Below are 11,599 nucleotides of genomic sequence, written 5' to 3'. Positions count from 1 at the left end.
AACTGGCCAGGGATGAGGAAGCAAAGAGACAGCCAAGCTGTTCAGAATTGAAGTAGAAGGAACAGGAAGAAGAACAAGTGAGAGAGGAGAGGAAAGACAGGCTGGGACGTCTGATGGATGGTCAGAGGGCTCAGGAACAGGAACCTCTGATGCTGAACTTGAGTTTGCTCTTTATCACCATATATGTCCCTCATCCCACATCTCCAGTGTGGCCTGCTACTTTCAGGAAAGTGTCCTTGCTGATTTCGTGTTTGTTTGTTTCTGTGTGTGTGTCTGATGATTGACTGTTCTCCAGTGGGGTGGGGCTGGGTTGGACGGGGTGTGGAGATTATGGGACAAGGCAATTCCTTACCTGGATCAGCATGCACAGAACATGACAAGGTGGGAGCATCAGATGACACAAACTCTGAGCTAAGTCAGACAAGGACGAATTGTGGAGAAGCCTGAGATGGTGAGAACTTGCAGATATCAACTGCCCAGGATAGAATTTATAGCCTCTGCCAAAGATAGACAAACAAACTCCATCATCTCTCTATCTATATCTATCTATGTCTATCTATCTATCTTTCATCTATTTATAATTTATTGTGCCACCTTTTGAAGGTAAATAAAGGCATTTGTCTTAGTCCATTTGCTATAACAAAATACCACAGACTATGAGCAACAGACATTTATTTCTCAATAAAGACTGGAAGTTCTGATATCAGGGTGCCAGCATGGTCAGCTTCTGATGACAGCCTGGATTGCAGGCTGCTGTCTTCTCACTGTGTCCTCACATGGTAGAAGGGACGAGGGAGCTCTCTGGGGTCTCTTTCATAAGGGCACTAATCTCATTCATGGGGGCTCCACCCTCACAACCTAATCCCCTCCCACAGGCCCCACCTCCCACTATCATCACACTGGGTGGTAGAATTTCAACATAGGAATTTGGGAAGTACAAACATTTAGTCCATAATAGCAATGGAAGCAAAGACACGAGGCCCCCAGCACCATTGGATGTAAAGAGAACACTCAGCACTCTCCAGGTAGAAGGTTATACCTCTGGAGACAGGTCTTCAGTTCACCCACGTCACGGCCCAACAGTGCCTGGCATCAACGGGGCCCTAAACAGCTTTTGTTCCGTGACATCAACAGATATTTATCACCCATTCATTTTGTTCCAGATGCTTCATTAGACATTAGCTACATAGCAGAAGAAAAAACAAGTAATTTCTTAAATCACTGTTGAACTGAAATATTAACTACAGGTCGTGAAGGAAAATAAAATACAGATGACCACCAGAGCATGTAGCAGGAGCTAACCTTGCCTGGGGGGCATGAAGCCTCCATGTGGGTCTGGTGGGCTAACCGCAGGGCGAGCTGTTCCCCTAACAGTGTGCAGGAAGAGGATCCAACTGTCAGGTGAGCACCTCACCAGCCTCTGCCATGATTCCCTGACATCCTCACAAGACTAAAGGGCAAGAGCCACCCAGGAGGAGAGGGATGCTCAGGGAAGGAGGGATGAAGGCGGAAGTCTCTGAACCTGTTCAAGATGAGAGAAGGCCGGGGAGGTCAGGCTGCAGGGAGCAGGGGAGAGGGAGGCAAATGGGAAAACAAAGTTGGGGGGATGTTGGGGGCTCTCGGTCGTCTCTGAGTCACACAAACTATGGTTTGGAACTTGAACTGAAGATCAATAGAAAGTCATCAAAGGGTTTTAAGCCAGTAAAAAACCAACTCAGAGTTCTAGTTCCAAAACATCACTCCAGCTATTAGATGGAGGATGGAGGGAAGCCAGCTGGAAAGTAGGGAAGTCAGGACAGCAGGGTGGACCCCAGGCACAGGGGAAGGAATGGACACGGCTTTACCAAGAGGCAGAACTGACTGGCACGGTGATGGGCACAAGGTGACATGAGGGAAAAGGGGCTGGTTTTCCATCTCAGGATGATGGGCGTTGGGTCCCTCAGGCTGCAAATAGTGGGCGATGAGAAGATTTCTCAAAGGCCACAACAGTGTTACCCGCAGGTGTCCTAGATTAGCAAGGCCTGGTGCCAAGGAAGATGCCCTTTGAGACTTTTCCGTATAAAAAGTGCCGTCACATGGAGTTTGGTGATGACACATTTCACAATAAACCTTGGGATTTAAACAAGAGGCTTGGATGACCAGGTATAAGTTATTTATTCACACTTAGCAATTAGATGTTAAATTAACAAAAGGCAAAGAAGGAAGAAATCCATCTTTACTGAGCACTTAGCACAGGTCTTCTTACTGGGAGATACCAACTCCCAACAGACTGGAGAAAGTTCAAGGTTTCCCGATGGTTTCTGACCCTTGGAAGTGTTACACTAACCACACATCACCACAATTAAGGAGACATAAAAATTCTGCAATGTTCTGGAACAATGATCTTTTTTCCATTCTAGATCTTCAGGAACAGAAATTTATGGGGTTTTATACATTTACCTCTCCAAGAAAATCTCATATTTGTGCTTTAGTGTAGTTTGTACAGAAAGGCAGACACTCTGTTTTTATCATTGAGGACAAAAAGACATTAATGATGAAAGATTAACAGCCGGGCTCTGATGTGTGGAGCAAAAGCATGCCAGTCCCAGAACTGCTTGAACCTGAACCGCCTGCAAGTGATTATCGGCGTGCTAGCCAAGAGGACCCGTGGCGGTAGCTGAGGGTAAGATACCGCTCTGTGCTTGTTGACTCCTTTTGCAGAGCTCTGTCTATTTTATTGCTCTGGTTTTGCAGCTGTCTTACTCAGCAGAGTGTATGTTACATGACCCGCTGCAGTGGAGTTGGGTTTGCTGGTGTTCCAGAAGCTAGAGCTAATGTCAGCGTATCTGCGCTACTCTGCACTAATTAGACAGTGCCTGGTCTTCCATGACTAGAGCTTCTCTGTGTTCAACCCAGCCTTGACGCCTTCCAAATGCAGGACACGAGTATGGTGACAGCCTCTTCACACCCTCTCAAGTCCTGCATTAAACTCAAACATCTTTGCCGTTGGATAGAAAACTTACAGAATTTGATAAATTTGTTGCTAACCCTTGATGCCTTCCTTTATCCAACGTGTCTGCATCACGATGCTATTGATGACACGGCACTGAGCATAGTTGACTGTCAAAATACTTTACTCTTTGTAACCAGATTTCTTCTGTGCAGTTGCTGGAGAAAATCTAGATTTCTTGTTCAGTTCAAGAGGCCAAGTCAGTCAGCGTGTTGAGCATATCTGCCAGGCACTGAGAGTGACCCGAGAGAGGCCCATGACTTCCTCCAGTCCATTGCAGCTTCTTAGAAAAGCGTTCTGACCACAAGCCATAAAGGACAGGCCTGTGTCCCCTACTGCCCTGTCCTTTAGCCAAAGCAGTGGACCAGGACAGGGCAGCAGACGCATGAGAGGATGAGTTCCCATGCTCTCTTGGTCCCTCCTCCTCCATCTGCTTATCTCTCAGGGAAGTTTTGGACTTCATATTCAAAAAAAAAAATTCATTATATGCAGAGTTTGCATTTCAACTCAACAATTTCCATCATGTCTCTAATAATGTGAATCAAAAACCAAGAGAAGTTAGTCTTTCCTCTTGCTTTACAGAAAACGTTGGCACATGAGGCATGGTGACAGTCTGTTATAGCCTCTTGTAGGAAGGACGGTCTCTGTCTTAAGAATTTTAAGTTAAGTGACTCATCGCCTTCTGTTCTCGGCAGCTGGGGCCCCAGAAGACCTGACCCCCCCTGGGTTTCCCTCCCAGGACCTCTGCTGTCTAGCATGGCCTAAAACCCAATGGCACGTGGATCTTTACAACCAAACCTGTTTTCTTAAGGTGCCTGGAGCAGTTTTCACTCCTGACATCTGTACATGCATAAATATGTGAGATGCGGTCCTTGCTCCTGATGAATTTCCATCTAGTGAAGGAAAGGAATCACAAACAGATACTTTCAAGGCAGTGTAGTAAATATTTCCTTGCATTTGTTGAAGCAAAATAGGCTTGAAATTATACCACAAGTTTTGCTTGTAGAAAACTAAACTGAAAACTATACGCCCATCTCAGTGGGCTCTGTACTAATATAATCCATTTTAGTGACAGTCTTTTTACTCCAATCTATCTATAGAATAGTAAGTGATGTGAGTGGGCAAATTACATATGCGATTTTTCCTACCAGTGACATCTGGAATCATTAGTGCTTTATCAATCACAAGTCTAGGAGCACAGTCCATGACCTTGGGTAAGAGACCACCCAAGTCAGAGGCAGAGTCAGTCTTCAGACAATGGACTGACATTCGGGGCAGGGCTCAGCTCTCAACGAGAAGCTGGAAGGGAAGTAATAACCGACTGTTGGCCTCAGGAAAACCCTGCTGGTTACCAGACGGGGCACAAGGGTGGGGTTCGAGGGAGACGGTACCTTCCCAGGCTCTGGAGGGCCCTTTAGGCACACGCCGTGAGACACATCACTGACGTCAGGCCCTGGGTCTGGGTAGGGTGGACCTGCGGGAGCCCGTGCTAGTAACACCAAATTGTCCAGGCTGAAGAGAGGCCGGTGCAGGGCTTGTTTTGGGAATCAAGTAACTTGATGTGAAATTCCCGGTAAACTGCGAAGTGTAGTTATTTCTCAGTGGAACCAGTTGACTCCTTTTTCTTTCTGCTCATTAGTATCCAGCACGTCAGACAAGGCTCTGGTGGTCACAGACAAACACACATGCACTAACACGTCTGCTGTTAACGACAAGTTTGCAGGACAGCTCGTGCATATCAAAGCCCTTCCAAAGCATCATCTCCTGGCTTTTCCTTGTAGTTAACAAACGTGGTCATTTGTCAGATGTTGGGATACATTTATACAGGCGTCTCTGCAGCAAGTCCGCAGTCATGAATCCTGAAGCTGTCTCTGCTCTGCTGCGTCCTCTTCTCTCCCTGGTCCTGGGAGTGTAAGGTCCATGAGGGCAGAGCCTTTGTCTGCGTCATCACTGCTGTGTCCCCAGTACTGGGAGAGGGTCTGAAGCATAGTAGGATTTAGTGCAACATTGTCGAACAGGCGAGTGAGTGAATTAATACCTTTCAGTTATTATTTGAGATCAGGAGATTTTCTGAGACCACACGTGGTGGCTCGTCCTCTGTTGGATCCCTTTACCTCCGTAATTCCATGTTCCCCATGCTCACGTGCACAGAGTCAGGCTTCCTCGAGACAAGGGAGGTCAAATCTTGGGTCAGCTCATCTTCAGTTTCCCGGCCCTGGAGTGCAGACACACGTTTTTGGGGAGTTTGGCAATTCTTGTCCTGCCCCGTCTCATCAGGCCCCTGAGTGTGCTGGCCCTGACCACAGTCCTGAACGTCTCCCAGCCTGTCCCCGATGGGGCAGCTCTCGCTCCCACGTCACTAGACTCGGGAAAGGCCAGTGTCTGGTACGCTGTGGGGAGCTACGCGTGCAGCCGGAGCCGATCAGCCCCAGGAATCCGGGTTCTCCCTGTCTTGGGTCATCGTAATTTCACTCTTCTGGGCAACTTGGAATCTTGGTGTCTGACGAAGTTCATGATACTCATTTAAGGTAAATGTTGAAACTTTCCATTTCATAATCAAGTGAAAGCTAGATATATTCTCACTGGCCATAAAGAGAACCACAAATGATGTGCTGATTTTTTTTCATAGAAATATTTTTTAAGTCATGTTTTGGCAAGCAATGTAATGGCTATTTCTGGGTTTTGAGCTTTTCTTGAATAAGAATTCTGTATTTAAAATGTTGAAGACGACTTCCATTTGAAAACTAAGAAAATATACAAACACTTTGAAAAGATTAATACTGCATAACTTAGTGTTATTAAAATATGCAAAACTTGCAGTTCATTAAACTACAGGGAAATCCAGACACAAAATAAGCTCAAAAAAGTGGTGGCAGTCCCTGCAGTGGATCTCAGGAAGCAAAATAGAGAAAAGCTTAAAGCTTACAAATCCTGGTGGTAGAAAATGCAGGTGGGGTCTCTGAAACCCTGATATGGCCCCAATAACAGTCAGTGGATGTGGAGTTTGAGTACATGAAGAGAGACTCAGCAAGGAAAGGAGAGAGAAGCAGTGTGCTGAGCACCCACCATGGGTCCCATGCAACGCTGTGTCTCTGCCAACCTGCAGACAGTCTTCTCCGTTTTACAGAGGAAAAAAAGTGAATTGTGGGTGGCTGAGCGATTTAGCCAGAGTCACACAGCTACCAAAAGACAGACCTAGAATTTGTGTCCAAAACCTCTGCTTCTTATTACAAAACAGGGCCTGTCTTTTACAAGAGTTAACTTTTGTTCATGCACGGAGGATTTTTTCAAGAAAAAAATTATAAAATAATAGCCCGATGAAAATTAGGGATCCTGGTTCCCTCACGTGTTTGCTCTACAATCCTACATAGCTCACTTATCGCATCCTTTTAGAGTCTTCATTTGCAGAAAAGGGTAATTCCACCTACAGGGACCAGCTCATTTGTTATTAGAATTAAGTGAGGAAATAAAGTATAAAAATCTCTAGTTTTTTCTTTTTGTAATAGAATCATGTTTTACATGTAATTTTACTCCATCTGGAAAGCATTTGGGTAGCAATATCCTTTTAGTCATTTTACTGCTAAACACAGGGAGTAACAGGAAAGTGGAGGGCCAGCGAGAACAGGAGGCAGAGAAGTTACGAGGTCTCAAACCTGCCGCCTGATGCTCTCTGACACCCAACTTCTTATTCCTTTTGAAAACACAACTAGAGCCTCCTTCTGCCTCTGATTTTATTTTAAGGGTAGATTTACCAGCCCTCCAGCCTTCTTACCTAATTCCAAGACGAGATCATGAAGACTCTGCATCATGATGCCCGTCCCAGCTGGAGGATGCTTCAGGATGGACTGTGTCTGTGTTGGCTGGTGATTCCGGTGTCTGGGAAAGCCCTTGCATCGTCTTCCCTAGTTGCAACAGGTTTTCTCTGCCCATGGCCTCTGGCTGTCTTCTCATCTCCAGGCTCAAAAGAACACCCTCATTTTTCCCAAAACATAACCCCACGACTGACTCTTGATCACGCGTTCTGAGTCAGAGGAGTGTGTCTCCTCCTCTTCCCATTTGCTACTTCTTCACACCCTCCTCTGTCCAATTCCGTCACATTGCCCCATCTTCACAGATCACTGGTTTGATACTTTTGCTTCCCAAGAAATCATCCTATTTTCCTTCTTCCTTTCATGACTGGACTTATTGAGGTCAGGTGGTGCACCGCAACTACCCCACTTCTCCTCTACCCTTGTCCCTCAGCTCCTAGCCATGGGCTTCTGCTCTTGGCACTCCACTGGAAATGCTCTCTCCTAGGATGCCAGTGACATTCCCATCTCCAGATCTGTGGGGTCCTCTGCTAGTCTCATTGCTTTGGCATTTCTTTTTTCCTGGGTCTAACCCAGGACATTTTTTTAAAAGATTCAAGTGTTCTTAGACTCTTCAGCATCTCAATCAGAGATTACTGCTGGGGGAGGTCACCGTCTGTGATGGCTGACCTCACTTGTCCCAGGCTGGCTTATCCTGCCTTCCTTCCCTAGGGTCCCACCTTACGTTCATGCTCTGAGGCTTCCCACAGCCAGTCTGCAAGTCTCACACCTCCCAGGGTCTGGCAGAGCAGGGGCGGATGGGGTCTGTGATACTCATGGCGTGGGAAAGTGCTCCGAGCACCGCTGAGTCCTGAAATACACCGCCTTATCCTCTGCAGGCCTCCTTGGCCTCCTTTCACTCCTGCTAAAATTTTTATGGAAGTTCTTCTTATAAAGAAGTTAAGGGGGTAGACGGCTCTTTGTGAAGTCCATTTGTTAACAAGTGGCACCAAGGAACAACTCCCCAATGCACGTGATGTGAAGTTACGTGTCACAAGAACACGGAGGACCTCGAGAGCCATCTTCAAACTGCTTGCTTGTTTTCAATTCTTTTAGGAATTTCATCCAAAGTTGTTTTTAATTTGAGTTTATAGTTTTCTCATAAGACCATGACAACGTGATGCTTAAGACAAAAATGACAGTGTGGTCTCTGCTATTGAATTGCTTTCCTTTGGGACAGACTAATGTGCTTTTCCTCTGGCAGGTGGTTCGTTTGTGCCCAGGTCAACTCAGATGCTGGAAGCCTGTGAGCAAGCGCCTCCTGCCGTGAATCTTCAGTCGTCTCTGTGGATGTGACCCTTTCCTTCTGAAGACACAATTCATGGCCAGGCAAACGTTCCTGTGATGCTCTTCTGGGCAAGAGTCACAACCAAGTGTTTCCTTCCACTCCACATCAGAAATATATCCTCGGCTTTCTCCTCTCCCCCTGAGCGTGCACGTGGTGGAGCACAGCATTCTTAATTGAGACAGTCTTCCCTTCAGATCTCACAGCAGAGGAGTATGATCAGTTCTCCAAACCCCAGTGTTCTGAAAATGTAAGATGGCTTTGCCTGCTGGCCACGCATGGGAGCTCTGGACCCAAAAGGGCCCACCTTGAGGTTTTGGTCAAGGCCCTTTATCTCTCTGCTCCTCAGTGTCCCCCGAGTAGAGACGTCACTGAGCAGGCTCACAGCGCTGACAAGGAGGATTAGACCTCGGGCCACGGGCACCAAGGGCAGAACCCACAGCCCCTGCAGTGCTGCCACCACGCCTCCCCTCCTGTCTCCTGACGAAGCATTTGCATCCCCTCGGTATTTGCCCCTTCAGACCCAAACTCCAGACTCCCCGCCTCGCTGACGCTTTCCCATCAGTTTACGAGGAGAGTGTGGACCAGCTGCGGTTCCCTCTTGGCTTTCTCTCCACTGATAAGCCTCGGTCTCCTTTTCCTTTTGTACTCCCTCCCCCTCTCAAAAATCCTGTGAGGAGCAGTGTTTTTCCAAATTTCCAGTCAACTCCAACTCGAGCTCTCAATCCCAGCCCTTTCTCCCTCTTCCCACACTTTTCTCTTCCAATTATTCTTTCTCCAGAATCTTCCACCACTTTCTTTCAAATAGCCCCTTCGCTCTGCCTACAGTGTATGTCTTAACTCACTTCTCTGGACCTTCCTGCTCCTTCAACCGCCATCTTATTGCTCATCTTTTAACTACTCCAAAACAGCTCAAATTTGTAGCTTCATTTATTGTTATTGCTATTCATTTAATTCCTATACATATAAGGAATATGTTATTTCTGCAGTATAATAGATGAGGAAACTGAAGCTCAGAATAAAGTGACTTTCCCAAAGACACACAGCGAGTAAGCGGCTGAGCCACACGAGGAGCACCGAGCCCTGTGCTGCCTGCCTTAACGTGGCACACTCCTCCCAACTGTCCATACTTCTTCATCCTGCAGTAAGAAAAGGCATGGTTGTTTTGGCAGAAAGCAAGAGCTTTCCAAAATCCAGGCTGACTGAAAGATGGAATTCCGTGTACGGACATTTCAGATGGCCGTGAGCCTTGCTCTCAGCCTGCTGTTTCCAGGACAGCCCTGGTCTGTTCTGTCGGATGAAACGCACAGCACAGCACCCACAGCAGGGTCAGGAATTCCTGTGCTACTCCACGTGCATGAGCTGCGTGACCTCAGAGAAGCTACTCTGTATGCTGAGCCTCAGTTTCCTCATATGCAGGATGAAAACAAATATTGAACACGAGCATGACTGAAAATGCAATGTATATACAATGTCTATCCCAGCCTTCCCTCACCGCACACTCGCATAGGGGCACACATGTGCACACGCTTGCTAAAGCCTATGGCATCTCCAGAAACATCTTAATGCAATAGTTTTTCCAGATCAGGGAGCCCTTTGAGAAACAGGGAAAGCAGTAGACACCCAAGTGGTGCCCTCATGCCTCATCCATTACGTGCAGGTTCAGGGAGTCCTGACATCTCGGGTCTAGAGTCTCTTCTGGAGAAAGACTAATGACACAACTACTCACACAGCACAGGCACAAGGAATTGGACCGGGCTGCTGGCAAAGGCAAGGCCGTCCTGCAGAGATGTGATGGGCCAGATCCCAGAAGACTTACCAAAGACCGCATCAAAGGTGAGGATCCTGAATCTAGGCCTTTCCTCTACCTCCCTCCCCAGCAATCCTTCAGAGGTAGAGGCAGGCCTGGGGGACATCTTAACCTCAGGCTCCACCATCCCTCACACCCTAGACTTGTTTCCACACATGTAGCAGAGCGAGGGGAAGACCACACACACTGAGAAACTCTGTGCATCACACAAATTGTCTCACTGCATCTCAGGGAAACTTGGGGAGGCAGATGTTACTGTCTCATGCTACAGACGATGAAAGTGAGACTCAGAGAATATAGATTACTTCCATGGTTGGTAGCAGCAGAGCTAAAATTAGAACGTAGATGCCGTGACTGCAGTTTTCAACTCCGAAGACTTTTTTCTTTACTCCCATTCAGGGACGCCACCAGGGATTAGCAGGAATGAGACACCGGGAGGCCTGGGAGGAGCAGAGACCAGAGACAGAGCAAAACCAGGGAAGAACAGAAGGAGGCCCAGAGACGACTTTATGGGTCTGCTCGTCATGATCTACATGTTCACCTTAAGCCTTCGCTACTAAACAACACATCCTAAGGTCCGTTTAAGTTATTAGCCTGACTGCCCCATTTCCTGAGTGTGCACCATGACCGTGGGTTTGATAATGTCCTTTGATACACAAATGTTTTTCATTTTGTCCAATTTATATACTACATTTATTTTGTTGCTCGTACTTTTTGTGTCATATTTAAGAATCCATTGCCAGATCCAATGTCATGAAGGTTTACCTGTGTTTTTATCTGAGAGTTTTGTAGTTTCAGCTCTTACATTTAGGTTGCTGATTCATTTTATGTTAATTTTTGTGTATAGTGTGTGAGGCAGGGGTCAACAGTATTCTTTTGCATGTGGAAATCCAGTTATCCTTCATCATTTGTTGAAGAAATTGTTCCTTCCTCATGGAACGGTCTTGGGACCCTTGTGGAAAATCGATCAGCCATAAGAGTGTGGGTTTATTTCTGGACCCTCTATCCTAGTCCATTGGTCTGTAGGTCTGTCCTTATGCCAGCACCACACTGTTTTGAATACTGTAGCTTTGTAGTGAGTTTTGAAATCAGCAAGTGTGCGTCCTCCAACTGTGTTCTTATTTTTCAATATTGTTTGGCTATTCAGAGCAGTTGTAATCCCATATGAATTTGCGGATCATCTTTTCCATTTCTGCCACAAGGGCTGTTGGAATTTTGATAAGAATCACACTGAACCTGTAGATTGCGTAGAGTAGTATCATTATCCTAACTATATTAAATCTTCCAATTTATAAACATGAGATGTCTGTCCATTTATTTAGGTTTTTATTCATGTATTTGAACAATGTTTTGCATTTTTTATTTTATAAGTCCTGCACCTCTTTGGTTGAATTTGTTTCTAGGTATTTTGCTGTTTTGGATGTTATTATAAATGGAATTGTTTTCTTGGAATTGCCTAGAAAGATAGGGCATTAGAAAAGAAAGGGCTTGGAAATTAAAAAAAGAAATTACCTATAAAGCCCTTTGAATGAGATATTTTGGCACTCTAGCAATGGATCTTAGAATAGTCAGATATTATATTCTTTGTCAAGCAACATGCAATAGCAGAAAAAGATAATCAGCTATTTGAACGTGCTCTAAAGAATTGCCAGGCTGGACCATTTGGG

This window comes from Diceros bicornis, chromosome 39 (assembly GCF_020826845.1).
Source record: "Diceros bicornis minor isolate mBicDic1 chromosome 39, mDicBic1.mat.cur, whole genome shotgun sequence".
Lineage (NCBI taxonomy): Eukaryota > Metazoa > Chordata > Mammalia > Perissodactyla > Rhinocerotidae > Diceros > Diceros bicornis.
Note: the sequence above shows the minus strand (reverse complement) of the source record.